This window comes from Eupeodes corollae, chromosome 2 (genome assembly GCF_945859685.1).
Source record: "Eupeodes corollae chromosome 2, idEupCoro1.1, whole genome shotgun sequence".
NCBI lineage: Eukaryota > Metazoa > Arthropoda > Insecta > Diptera > Syrphidae > Eupeodes > Eupeodes corollae.
In genome coordinates, this window is record NC_079148.1 from 74,625,364 (window position 1) to 74,640,953 (window position 15,590).

The window sequence follows — 15,590 nt, forward strand, 5'->3', positions numbered from 1 at the left end:
CGTCCAGAGCTCAAGAACCAGTAGATTAATTGACTTTAAATAAATATTGTTATAGAGATAATAATGCAGAAAGATCTAGAAAGGGCTCTCAATAAAATTGAGTGGGTAGTTTTTTTACGTTTTGTAACGTGATACCAAACAAATTTATTTTTGAGCTTTTTGTAAATTAAAAAAATACTTGTCACCTTGAATATTTTATGTAAACAAACGGTTTTATCTTGAAAACACTTTTATATAACGAGAAATAACGTTTTTGACATGTGATAAGATTTTGAGAAAAATCAAACTCACTGTTTTTTTAAGAAAAATAAAAATATCTTTTACAAAATTTGAGATTATGGATTTAAACTAATTTTGGCTTATAAGAAATACTGTTTTAATTATTCGGTAAGATTTTGAGAAAAATCGAATTGACAGTTTCTTTTACAAAAAATAAAAACCTAAAAAAAAAACACAACTTGGTAGAAATTAACTTTGACTCAAATATCTTTTCAAAATATAAAAATATTGGCTTCAAACAAATTTTTTCTTGCAGAAGAAATTTTTTTCGGAAATTTTTGACAAAAATGGAACAGTCCGTTTTTTCATACAAAATTAAAATCTACACAAAAATAGTACGCAAAATTGATTAAAATTGGTGTTCGGTTCTTGATATCTCTTGAACTGAAGATTTTCATTTCAAATTAATTTCATTCATCCAATTTGTATTTGTTTATATAAGAAATAAAAACTTTTAAGAAATGCTCCTAAAAATTGGTAAAAACTGGTTTTCGACAAAAAATGACGCTTAGAAAAATGGATTTTGAATTCATATGACACCTTTTTTAACAATACACAAAATACACAAAAACCTACAAACAAAATACACAAAAACCTACAAACCTAAGCAAGGCTAATCGACAGACGAATGGGATGTTATCAGTGTAGGTCGCATCCCAGGCTCCTTTTTTAAAATTTGTATTGGCTTTAAAAGTATAGGATTCTGAAACACAATATCGTTCAAGCGCACCTAATTGATGGTTCTAGTGCTTGAATGATATGGGCTTTAAGTACTTCAGTGGTTTCCAGGTTTTTAGCATCCATCACTGTTATTTGCAATTTGGTGCCTAAAAAATTCATTGTGAAGTCGTCAAATGTACAAATCAATTTCTTCAATATCAGTAAAAACAAACGCCTTTAACATTGTTCCGAGCCCCATTTTATAATACAAAATGGTCCAGTTATGCGACCACTTAACAATCTACATCAAAGTGTCAACTTTCTGAAACAATTGCCTTGTTTACGAAGCCACAGAAATAAATATGCAACCCGTCAGGATAGGGCATTTTTCGGCTAGAACCTTTGTCCACCTCAAGCTGGTTCAAGGCTATAACTGCGAGGTGGTTACGAAGCGAAGGGTTTAGCGCATTCAGACCTTGATAAAAATGTACAGCTTTTTTTCAGTGTACAAAATAAGAAGGTATTAATTGCATTCACTTTTTTAGTATTTTTTCTTAACTGATTTTAATTACATATTTTTTTTTAAATCTCCGATTTAATTTAAAATTTAGGTTTTTGATTTAAATTTAACGTTTAGCAATCAAATTGGTTATTGCAGTGATATATTTTCTAGATCAAACAAAGATTAATTTAATTTTTAAGTCAAATAAAAATACATAATGAATGTTCCAAGGTCCTATAAGTTGAAAATAGTACAACCCTAAAATATACTTGAAAACTAAACTCAGCTCACAGCTCTGGAGGAGAATATTATCGTCTCAAGAATATCCATCGCTTTTGAATTTTGTTTCTACATTTGAATATTTAAAATGAGGAAATAAAACTTACTGTTTTTGTTATTGCCTATTTTAAATTGGACGATTTAATCAAACATACCCTTGCATTTTAAACAAAAAAAAAACATAGATAAATCAAATAAGAGCGTCCTTGAAAAATATAGCTCAGTGAATGGATTGAATTAGGAAAATAAAACAAATTGGCACTGATGACAGATTTTCTTGATGGAGATTATTTTGGCAAACCATACATGATTTTACTGCGAAACAGAGGGTGGTGTCTGTAGTCTCACCTATTTTGCTGAACGTTATGTGCTCAGAGTTAACAATTATCCATAAATTGTGAGAGCTTCGGCTTCAACAAGCTGTAGGAATATCAATTACCTTTGGTGGTGCTGTGACTGGTAACTGGTGATGGTGATGGTATATTCACTTAAAAGAGATACAAAATCATAAAATGAATTAATGAAGTTGTTCGTACCTTACCTACTTATACCCACCTTTTCGGCGGTATTAATTTGCGTTTATACTTAAATTATGTACATTATGTATGTGCTTACATATGTGGGTGGCACACAGATGATTATGGTTTTTTTGTCAATCATCATCATAATAAAATCACAATAAAGCTTAAAAACCCCAGACGATTTTAAATTAAGCTTTTTTGCATGGTGATATTATCCCACGCGCTGGCTGTACAAATCCTAGGAATTATCAAAGTATAAAGGGTGAATGTAAAATGTATTTTGTAGATATATAGAATATCAAAATAAACCATAATATTTTAGAATTGAAAATGATTTTAGGATGGATTTTTAATAATACCTTTTTTTTGTAAAGAGAGACTTTAAGTGGAAGCAAGTTTAATCTTGGATGTAAGAGCGGTACGTGAATACAACCTGGTTTAATCAATCGAAGAGTGATGAGACGCTTCACTTAGAGTTTATCAAAGGGTGAATATAAGATGTATTTTGTAGACACAAAATATTCTAAGTTCCCAGATCTTTGAAAATATTCATACTCGTACCTATAACCAATCCATGAAAAAGGTTAAAAAAATTGAGTTTAAGGAATTGTCGTCCTATAACGAAATTGTCTGCCATTCCTAAATTGTCTAAATGCCTATTTTCTGGCTAAATTTCTTTTAAGAACAGTTATCATGGTTTGGCGAAAAAAATCTAAAATTACTAATTTATTACAGTTTTCTACTTTTTTCTAGGATGTAAGATGCATTCAAAAAACACTCTCAAGTCGATTGCCTCTTTACGGAACATAGCAAGGCATTTAAAAAATTAGCTCATGTTATGTGGACCTCGTTATATCTTAAAGACAGACATTATAGCGCCATGTTCAGGTGTATCACTTTATATGAATTTAAAGTAAAATATGGTGTACCTCAAGGTAGTCATCTTGGTCCATTGCTGTTTGTTTTTCTGTTTTAAATAATTACTTACTTAAGGTGGCGCTACAGTCCGGGGCGGACCTGGGCCTCGACCAACAAGCGTCTCCAGCCAGCTCGGTCCCTAGCTAGCTGTCTCCAGTTTCGCACGCCAAGTTGGTTGAGGTCCTCTCCCACCTGGGTGCGCCATCTGAGTCACGGTCTTCCTCTACTGCGCCGTCCCTCGGGATTGGATTCGAAGACCTTCCGGGCTGGAGCGTTGATGTCCATCCGCTCTACATGACCTAGCCACCTAAGCCGTTGGACTTTAATTCTGCTAACTAGGTCAGTGTCGCTGTACAGCCCGTACAGTTCGTCGTTATATCTTCTCCTCCATTCTCCATCTATGCGTACGGGACCAAAAATCGCCCGAAGAATTTTTCTCTCGAAGCATCCTAAGACGCTCTCATCTTTCTTTGACAGGGTCCAGGCCTCAGCGCCATAAATGAGAACCGGGATGATGAGTGTCTTATAGATGGTGATTTTACATGCTCGAGAGAGGACTTTACTTCTCAATTGCCTTCTAAGTCCAAAGAAGCAGCGATTTGCAAGAGTTATTCTTCGTTTGATTTCAGCGCTGGTGTCGTTGTCTGCATTAATAGCGGTGCCTAGGTAGACAAAGTCCTTAACTACCTCAAAGTTATAGCTGTCCATGGTGACGTTTTGTCTAAGACGTGCGTCGTTGTTCTATGTTCGTTTTTGATGACAGCATATACTTGGTCTTGCCCTAATTGACCACTAAACCCATCTTCTTCACTTCCGTCGCAATGCTCAAAAACGCTCCACTGACATCACGCTTTGATCTTCCAATTATGTCAATATCATCTGCGCATCCAAGTAATTGGATGGACCTTTGGATGATTGTGCCTCTAGTGTTGACAGTTGAGTTTTACACAATTCTTTCCAGAACGATGTTGAAGAAGTCGCATGACAGTGCATCGCCTTGTCTAGAACCTTTTTTGACATCAAATGCATCGGTAAGATCTTTTCCGGCCTTGATAGAGCAGCGTGCATTCTCCATCGTCATTCTGCACAAACGGATAAGTTTGACAGGGATGCCAAAACTATAGACATTGCTCTGTAGAGCTCTTCCCTATGGATGCTGTCATATGGGCTTTAAAATCGATAAAGAGATGGCGGGTATCGATTTGAAGCTCCTGGGTTTTTTCCAAGATCTGCCGTAGTGTGAATATTTGGTCGATAGTGGACTTTCCTGGTGTGAAGCTACACTGATAAGGACCAAATAGGTTGTTGATGAACGGCTTCAGAAGTTCACATAATACGGCAGAGAAGATCTTATATGCAATCCTGTAGTTAGCGCAATTTAGAGATCCTGACTTCTTATGTAAAAGGAGACTTTTTCATAAACTATTGACATAAATAATTCAAATTAAATTATGGACTTGTCCCTTTCAAAACTGGTAAAGGATTTTTTTTTAAGTAGTGCCGTTATTCATTAATAGATTTTTTTTTTCAAACCCAGTTATTCTTTCTAAAATTGCCCCTAACTCCTAAGCGAAGAGAAATAGACCTCCGTTTCAATAATAAAAAGTGGTAGTTTTTTTACCAAATCTTGGCGGCTATGCTATCGTACTCTGCTATTATAATATCACTTGTCTCATGTTTTCTCAAGCATCATTAAAACTTTGCTTCTTCGCAAACTTATCTTGGATTTTAAATTTAAACTGATTTTTTTTGTTTGATGAATCTTTGGAACAATTTGATTTGAGTAATTTTGGATAGGAAACAAGTTTAAGAATTTCGATTTTGGAAAAGAAGTTGCGGTGTAACATTTATTGTAAATTTTTTATACTAAACATTGTAAGGAGCGAATCTCTGGAAAAAACATTTTGAAAGAGCTCCGGAACAATTGGGAACATATTTTGGAGTTTTTAAAAACGCCGATAAGTGTTATTTGGACTTAAAATCTTTATTAACTTCCCATAGCAAGTTATTATAATGGGTCCGATTTGTCGAATTGAAAATTTCTCGACGTTTCAAGGTCCCTAGAGTCTAAATAAAATATTTTTTCATTCCATAGCTCAAGAACCAAAAGAGATATCGACTTCAAATAATTTTGTTTTACAGATAATATTGCAGAAAGACGCAGAGAAAGCTTTTAAAAAAATTGTGTTGTGGTTTTTTGATCATAGCGGTTTAAAAAACAGGTGAAACATTTAGTTAACCCTCACGAACCAATGATGCTAGATACTTGAATTAAATTTTGTTTTATAAATTGTAACATGATACCAAATCGTAACATTTTTGTACAAAAATCCGATAAACGGTTATTTCATCTGCAAATCTATTTTTGTAACGAAAAATAACGTTTTTAATATCTGGTCAAATTTTGAAAAAAAAAAAAACAAATTTACAGTTTTTTTATAAAAAATAAAAACCTAAAAAACAACATTGCTCAAAGTTGCTTAAAATGGAATTTCTACCTAAATATCTTTTGAAGAACTTGAAATTATGGCATTAAATTTATTTTATCTAATAAGAAATATTTTTGTCAACATTCATTAAAATTTTGAGAAAAATGGAATAGACATTTTCTTTTTTACAAAAAAATAAAAACTTAAAATCAAATTTAACAAAAGTTGTTAAAATTGATTTTCGACACACATATTTTTTTCCAAATTTGGGATTATAGCTTCAAACTAATTTTATTTTATAAGAAATATTGTTTTCAATATTCGGAAAATTGTTGAGAAAAATCGAATTGACAGTTTTTTCTACAAAAAATAAAAACTTAAATCAAAAAATTATTAAAAGTTAGTAAAAATTGAATTTCGATTCGCATTTCTTTTCAATAGGTACTTTGAGTTATTGGCTGTTAAATACTTTTATCTTTTAATAAAATATTGTTTTTAACTTTTAGTAAAATTTTGAAAAAAATCCAACTGATAGTTTTTTACAAAAATTTAAAACCAACCAACAATACTAAAACTTAACTTTCAACTCACATATTGAAAATTCCTTATTCCTTAAGACTTTTTTTATTAAATTTGGTAAAAATTGATATCTCTCAAATTTATTTCACCATCAATTTGTAAAAAATTGAGAAATGATACTACAATTACAATGGTAATTTTCACCATTTCGACTAAAAATCTATTTAACAAAACTAGATTTTAAAACTAAACTATTTCCTTATATCAAAAATGTTGTTGTTAATTTAAAACTGTTTAAGAATATGTAATTCAACTGGAATTTTTGTTTAACCCAACACGAAAACCTACAAACTTTTAAGCAAGACAAATTGAAAGACGGGATGGGAAGTTATCAGTGTGGGTCACATCTTAGCCACTTTTTTTTTTTTAATTTTTTAGTGGATATGAAATTATTTTTTAAAAATTGTGTTTTTGAAAAATTGAGGTTGTAAGCGTTTTTTGAATATTAGCATAATCATTATTTAATTTTTAGAATCAGAAGAGAACAAGAGCATCAGAGAAGCCAATATAATGTTTAAAAAATATAAGAAAATTGAGATATTTCTGATAGTTCGATTACCTGCGTAAAAAGCATTTTATCAGCTAAGTTTTGTTTTCACATGTGTTTATTCAAGTTTTAATAAAATGTATAGTTTAAAAAATTGGGGAGATGTATTTTTGAACAAAAAAGTCAAGGACAACATCCTTTTAAATTTAATTATTTTAAATTTGGAACAATTTTTAAAAGATTTAAAACAACCTGCAACAATTTTCAAAAATTCGGTTTTCGAAAAAAGTCGGTCTAGCTAAAATTAATTTTTTGGCTCTTAAGCCCCATTTTTAGGTATGTTTAAAAAAAAGGCTTTGGAAGAATGCGAAACAAACTGGAAACAACCTGGAACAACTTTAAAAATAGGAAAATCGAATAAGGTGGTGCTAACTTCACGCACTCGACACCATTGATCTGATCACCCTAAAAGTTTCTGCTCATGAGAGCACTATGGTTTTCATATGTATACAAAGGTTTAAAGGAGAAACAATTATTAGAAAATTTGATGACGACAACTAAAATATCCAATGCATATGGTTTAATCAGAACAATGCATACCTTGTTTTTCATACAAAAGATGGTGCGAAATTCAATATCCCTTCTATGGCTTTGGTATAAAGGAAATACAAATGTATGTGTTAAAATCACACTTTTGCTTGAATAGAAACAAGCACTATTCTCACAATCAAAAGCTTTAGAGAGAATCACTTCAGGTAAGTTAATGAAATAACTTTTTTGTTCTTTCATATTTTCACCGACAATGAATAATAGCAATATTGAAAACAGTGCTCCGAAACAATGAATATTGCAGACAATCAGTTTTATCATCCGTGCTGTGTTGGAAACAAAGTTTAGCACTTTATATTAAAAACATAGGATATTATACAAAAATGATATGAAAACTGTTATTTTTTGTAAAAAGTCCCTGATTGTCAGAACTTGTAACCAGATTTTGAGAACTTTTAACTACTGACCTTTAATTTGTCAAGTGTAGCCAATGAATGTACTTATGTATATGAAAACAAAATCCGTCGTCCTTTTAAAAGCAGCCATTGACAATGTAAATCGTCAACTTTATAATCACATAAATTCACAAATTTAAATTTTGAAGTTTTTGGATAGGTTGTGGAGCATTGGCTAGACGTTATCTTTCGAAGGAAAAAGTCGTAGGATGTTAAATAATCAAAAATTTGCGTTAGCAATATTTCGAGTTAACTCGGTTTGATATTTTTAACTCTGGTTAGATATAGTTCCCACCGAATTGACAAATAACCCTCTTTGATTTGTAAAGCATTACTTGAAAGCAATTGGTGCACATTTCAATGCTGTCTTTCAATTTTGAACTTCAGTCAGTTTTCAAAGTCAATTTCAATCAACTTATAACTTTAAAATCGGACAAATCTTAAGCCACCAAGTCAAGTTACGTTTGACAGTCAAGTTGCGTAAAGGATGCAATGACAGGCAGTGAAACCCACTTAGATAAATTTTATAAACGTATGAAAATCAAAAGTAAAAAAAAAATTAAAATAAAATAATATAATATAACAATAATTGGTTTTGTTAAATTTCAAACAACATCAAAAAATTCGTATCTATGCACGAATTTTAAAAGTATTTTACTAATAACTATCAATTTTTTTTTTTAAATTTTTGTTATTGTGGACAAAATTCAATATTAAAAATCAACTATCCCGAAATATTTTCTTTCCTAAGCCCTTTTTCCGTCATTTTGTCTAAAAAGCAAAAAGAATTTGACCTACCTCGACTTTGGCTTTGAGACAAATATTTTTTTCAGTTTTTTGATTTATAAGAAAAACGTTAGTTGGATTTTTTTTCCAAAAATTCAATACTTTGGTATCAGTTACAATATATAATTTAAAATTTAATTCAAATCGCTAGCATTATTGATTCGTGAGGTATTTAGGGTTAACCAAAATGTTCACCTGTTTTTAAATTAAAAATATATAAATTGGGTGGCGCAACAGACCAACAGTTTTTATGCCGAATCCGAACTGCTTACTTTAGAAAGCACTTTTTCATGAAAAGAATTACTTCCGAAAACCAGTTTGAGTCCCTTACGAAACGTGAGAGGCTGATTATACTGATATGATTTAGATCGTTAAAGAAGAATTCTCATAAGTAATTCTTGCGTTTTCGAGCCAGAGCAGGGCATGTGCAGAAAAGATAAGGAACTGTTTCTTCCTCTTCCTCGTCAATACAGCTTCTGCAAAAGTCATTTGAGAATACACCTAACCTCGTGGCGTGCTTTAATATTAGACAGTGTGCTGTTAAGAAACCTATTATCGAGCTTTTATGCGATCTGCTTAGAGAGAGCAAGCACTCCAGTGTTGGCCAGATGTTTTTTTTTGACTTGACACGTGGTGCCTGCCCTCCTCACAGCGTCTTGCATCAGCAACAGTTTACAAGTAGCGATCGATTGATATGCCAGTCCGTGCCAAACGTGGTAGGATCGGTTGTACTGTACCGTTCCTGGCGAGTTCATCTGCTTACAGTAACCTGGAATGTCTCTATGGCCCGGCACCTAACAAAGGTGAATATTAAACTGTTGTAACATTTCATTTAGAGATGATTGACAGTTATGGACTGCTATAGAGTTAGTAGAGACAGAGTCCAGAGATTTGATAGCAACCTGGCTATGTGAGAAAATACGGATATCAGATGCTGCTATCACGTTTTCTTGAAGCCAAGACAAGACTTTCATTATCGCCAAAAGTTCCGTCTGATTGGGAAGGCGGAATGAGAGACTTAATTTCAGTCGTTCAGAGTACACACCTCCACCAACCCCTTCTTTTGTTTTTGACCCATCTGTGCAAAAATGGATTAACCCATCCTCCAAGAATGTCCTATCCTTCCAAAAAGATCTGGGAGGTATAGAAATCTGAAAGTTTCTGTCGAATTGCAGTTGGGGAATAGTGTAGTCTGTGTGCTTTGGAATTGATTCTAAATACCTTTGAATTACGGAGTGGCCAATGTTGTTGTTAGTCCACTGCGACGAAGCTTTGAGCAGAGCTTGCAGCTATTCGTTGCTAAATATGTCAAGAGGTGTAAGGTAGAGCAAGGTGTCCAGTGCCGCAGACGGGGTCGTGCGAAGCGATCCGCTAATACATAGGCAGGCTGAACGTTGAACTTTATTTAACTTATCTCTGTTTATACCTTTCTTTAAAGCAGTCCACCATACTGCCACACCGTACGTTAAAATCGGTCTGATTACCGATGTGTATAGCCAATGCGTGATTCTGGGTTGTAAACCCCATTTATTACCAATAGCTTTTTTGCAAGAAAAGAGAGCTACAGTAGCTTTTTTGACTCTTTCCTGTACGTTGCGTTTCCAATTTAGTTTTTTGTCTAAGACAAGACCTAGGTATTTGGCCTCGTCTGAGAATTTTAATTGGATTCCTTTAATGTAAGGAGGGTTGACAAATGGAATTTTGTATCTCCTCGAAAATAAGACCAGATCGGTTTTGTGTGGGTTAACACCCAGTCCACACCGATCAGCCCAGAGTATTAGTCTGTCCAAGGCATTTTGTAACAGTTCTTTTAGGATATTAAGATGCTTTCCTGAAACTGCTATAGCAACGTCGTCCGCATAGGCTATCACTCTGAAACCCTCCGCATCCAGACTAGTTAGGATTTCATTCACCGCTAGGTTCCAGAGGAGAGAGGATAGAACACCACCTTGCGGTGTCCCTCTACTAACGAATCGTCTGCTAGAAGAGTTGCCCACTTTTGAGTTAATTATTTTGCTAGTAAGCATTAAATGAATTAACTCCCGAAGCGAACTCTCTACATTTGGAGATGTCAGTGCAGATGTGATTGCAGATGTGTCGACGCTGTTTTCACCGATTTACCATTACAGTAGGCATGTTGAGACGAAGACAAAAGTCTTGTATCGATACGTGCCCTTAAATGGATATCAATCAATCTTTTCAGGGTCTTAAGAAGGAATGATGATAGACTTATAGGTCGTAGATCTTAAGGATTGACTTGGGAGAATTTACCTGCTTTAGGTTTAAAAACAACTTTAACTTCTCTCCATGCCGAAGGAACATGGACCAGGTAAAGACAGCTGGTAAAAATTGCCTCAAGGATTGGTGCAATTATATCAGAAGTCTTTTGTAATTCGGCTGGTATTATTCCATCTGGTCCTGCAGCTTTAAATGGTAGCTTATCCTTTGTGATCAGACCTTGTGGAAATGTTGTATTTGAACTTGAACGTATATAACTGTTGCAAATTTCGGTAAGAGAACTACCAGGAAAGTGAGTCTCCAATAGTATGTTCAGCGATTCATTACTTGAATTTGTCCAGGAGCCGTCTGTATTTTTCAAGCAGCTTGGCATAGCTGGATTAGTTGAAAGAATTTTCCGTAACCTAGAGGCTTCAGAAGTTTCATCTATCATGCCACAGAAGGATCCCCAAGAAGATCGCTTTTATTTCCTTAGTGCCTTCTTGTAGATTCTTAGTGATTTTTTGTAGGAGTCCGAATGAGAGGCTAGTCCTGCAGCTTTGGCCCGGTTGAAAAGTTTCCTGCATTCCTTCCTGAGCGAGTCAAGCTCTGAGGCCCACCATTGTGGTTTCCTCTTTCCTCTTATGTGTATAAGTGGACAAGCCATTTCTAGCGATCTGTTCATAGCTGAGGTAAGGTCAAGTTTGTTGTCAAGTTCATTAGCGTTAGAGGAAGGACTAGATAGTCCAGTTTCTAGTAAACTCTGTAATGAGTTCCTGTATGAAGCCAAGTCAGTTTTCCGACAGTTTCGAAAAGTCAATGGACTAGGGTTATCATCCACATTTATATTGAACTGGATATATCTATGATCAGAGAACGAGTGTTTTTTGGATACTTTAAAGTCCAAGATCATATGTTGTATACTATCTGAGACAAGAGTTTTGTCTTAGACTTCTTGTTGAGTTGGTTGGTTGGTTCATTTCCAACATTACTTACTACTTAGGTTAGTACCAAGAATATAATCAAAAAGAGACTCACCTCTGTCGTTGATATTCGTACTACCCCATACAGTATGATGAGCGTTAACATCGCTCTCAATAATTAGGCAGATCCTTTGCCTTTCCGCTTTAGCAACGACTTTCTCCAGGGTTTTTCCAGTGAGAGAGCCAAGATGGTCATGGCCAAGATACGCTGACACTAGCCAGAAACTTTCTTTGGTTGTTTCCAGCCTAACTACGGTGGTATCTTTGTCACTGAAATGATGGAGTAAAAATACATTAACGCTACGTTTCACTAGAATGCAAGATCTAACTTCACCTTTATCTGTCACACACAGGAGTCCTTAGTCTTCGAACCACAGATTTCACAATCCATGGCTCTTGCATCAGGACAATGTCTTCCCCGTTTCTTGCTAGACGGAGAAAAAGTGAAGCCGAGGCCTTTATGGAGTGTTGGAGAGTTGGTTAGTGCGTTGGACTGTCATGCAAGGGGTCTTGGGTTCAATCCCTGCCTGTGCCACCTTAATTTAAAAAATTAATTTTCGCGGATACTGCGTCTTGAGAGGAATTGACAATTCCTTCAAGAGTAATTCTTGTCATGAAAAAGTGCTTTCTCAAAATAGCCGTTTGGATTCGGCCTAAAATTGCAGGCCCCTTCCATTCCTGTCAACAGTAATCGTACACAGGAATGATTGCGAGTTGTAAGTCACTAGGCCCTGGTTCACAACGGACTGTTGCGCCACCCAATTTATTTTTATTTATTTAATTGCAGCATTTTGGCTGCAATTAGGCCGATCAGCCTTCACCACAGTTTTGTCTGAGGATGAGGATGAACCCAAGAGTTTGTCCTCACTCAAAAGGATGATATTAAGGTCGTCCTCATTCTCTAATAAGGATGGACTTTCTACGACATTTGTAGAGGGTGGAGTCACGATAGGAGAGGGCATAGGTGCATCGTCACCCTCTCTTAGGAGAGAAGATGACGTCCCAGACCCACCAACCGCTAGTTAACTTCATCTTTTTTTATAGATTCTAATTATAATGGATTCGAAGCCATAGTTTATAGAGCCTTTCTTTAAGGCTTGAGGAGCCAAGGATTCTTTATTGAGTACCACAATGGTACTCTTATAAAGACCCTTCAAGGGACGGGTTACAAACTCTGAACATCTCGAGAATGTCCTTGATACCAGCAGTTTCGATTGGAATGCAAATGTGCGCTCTAGGTCTGCTAGGAATGTCTTCCCTAGCGACAACTTCGAGCTTCGGACCCGGCCAAACAGTGGCTGAGAGCAAGCTTGTATAAGTCACAAGACCTCTGGTCGCCACAAACTATGAGTTTGACATGGCCTTGATGCCAACCCTCATCGCTTATGAAAGGAAGTGGTCCTGGAAGCTGCCTCAAAATGCTTAAAAAGGCACCCGAGAGCTTAACCTTGACCAACTGCCAACGATCAGCCGATATTGTGCCATCATCATAGCTCCTGTGAATGACCGAAACCACGACTTTGCCCTTCGCGACGTCACTGCAATTGGATTGTTTCTTGATGGTATTGAGGGGAGTGCTGGTATTGTGTACTGAAGGCCGTTTTGGTGTCGTTACGGCCTTACGGTCCTTACTGGTCCTTGTTGTAGCAAGTATGCTTTTAGCCCATTCGACATAAGCGGTGTCCTTTTAGCGCTCGATGATTCCCCAGAGGCCTTTAGGATTTTCGCCGCTTTCCGCTTTTGTCTATACCTAAAGGCTTTTTAAAAGTTTCCCCTTTCCATTTCTGGATATACTCTCATTAATAGTGGTAGCCCCAATTTTTCACAACCCTGCCACTACTGAAATTAGGTATCACTACCAACAGCAGAGGAGGGTCCATGGTTAGCCACTACTCCCTTCTCTGTGTTGGCCGCAGGAGATACGGCAACAGGCTTTGACGCCAAACTGCCGCCCGGTCCTGAAGAGATACCGGTCTCATCGTTCTTTTCATTTTTGTGAAGAAAAGAGGTCCGTCTGCACAGAGATTCGCATATACAAATAAGGCTTGTTAATCCGGAGGTGGCCAGGTATCCGGTTTCCGGATACTCCGATAGAGACTGGGCCATTTTGGAATTGGGCCCCCAGCCAGGCTGATCATCGGCACGGGTCGGTTAACACCTTAGATACAGCCCAATAAAGATGAGACGTGGTTGGGGAGGAAGAGATAGGGTGAGGAGTCACTTGATATTAAATCATCATTCTGATATGTAATTAAAAAGATTGGGATTCGGTAACAGCAATTTAACTAGGTTACCTAGAAGAGTAAAAAGGACCATAGGAGATAGAAGCACTGTTAGCTTTTTCGCCATCACAACGTGGGAGGTGGGATGGGAGTTGGTGACATAAACGTAGGCTGATATGCCTTGTTTATGTGGGAATGCGTGATGATTCTGAAAAGGTGGTGAACGTCCTTTAGTATTAGGACTTATCTGGAGAAAATTCTCTAGAATCATTGACTCTTATCAGCTTCTACAACTCGACAAGTTCTACGTTCGGAGTAGAAGCAAAAGAGACCATTGCTTGCTGTCATTTTATAGCAATTAGTTATCTTAAGTGAACTGCGGAGCCAGCATTTGAATGATGGAAAAAATTGGATTCAATATGCGCAAATTTAATTAAGAAAATCAATAATAAGGGTGCATTGCTTAGATGAAAGAGATATTGGAATAAAACAAGATACTTTTCGGATAATTTTGCTTTAAATTGTTTTTACATTTGAAATCTAAAATTTTGTGTCAAGTGGCTTTTGTTTAAAAGTTTGTTTTTTTAGTGGCTTCTTAAATAAGGTTTAGGTCTATAGTTCTTTTACATTACAATCACTGAGAAAAACTACAAGAACAGTGTTATATTTGTTCGTCAGAAAATTCCGTTTTTTGTTTACTGGTGGAGAAAAAATTTCATAATTTTTTTGTTTTTACACAACATGAAATATTAAGGTAATTTTTCCGTTCTTGGTTTGTTTGTGTCAAATGTACCATGTTTTATGACCCAACCAACCAGTTTCAAAGCTCTCAGCCCTGACCATAATCCTGTTTTTGTGACCTTTTACCGTCGGGTAAATGTGCTATTCTTTCAAAATAAAAAAAAAACACACTGGTCTTGTTCTAGAAGCCAAATCAAAAAGAAAATCTAAAGTTGTCCTACACAGCTCAATATAAAATATTAACTGTAAAGATGAGGTAGATCTTCTGATTCATGGCTTTACAGAAAACATAAAATCTCCAATAGATGAAAGTGTGCCTAGTACAGTAAAGAGAGAAACTTACATTCAAATTTACCATCATGCTTCGAAAGCGCAATGCTGTCTTGTATCGTTAAAGCGAAATATACCCCCCCTGCCATTATCCATAAATGGCACTTACATCGAGGAAACTAAACATCTCGATATTCTCGGTATGTGTATCACCAACCATCACCATTTGTGGAAAGATCACATACGCGATGTCGCCAAAAATGCCGCAAGATGTTTGGGTTTTCTAAGGCGATGCAAGAAGTTTTTCTCCCCCTCTGATCTGGCTGTTATTTACAAGACTTATATACGTCCAAAGCTTGAGTATAACTCCCATATCTGGGCTGGTGCTCCTGCAACTTACTTAAGCCTATTGGACAGTATTGAGCGTAGAGCATTTAGATTGATTGGTGATATTACCATCATAAGATCATTTACGTCACTTAAACATCGTCGATATGTTTCTTGTCTCACCCTCTTTTACCGTTATTTTTATGGTTTATGCTATAGAGAAATAGCCAGCTGCATTCCTCCTCTTAAACAGTTTAACCGTAATACTCGCGCTTCTATGAATGCTCATCAATATACCCTCGAGCCCAACTTCGGTCGTACTATCAAGTACAGAGATTCGTTCTTTATCCGTACTATGCGTACTATTCCAAGCTATTGCAATATTC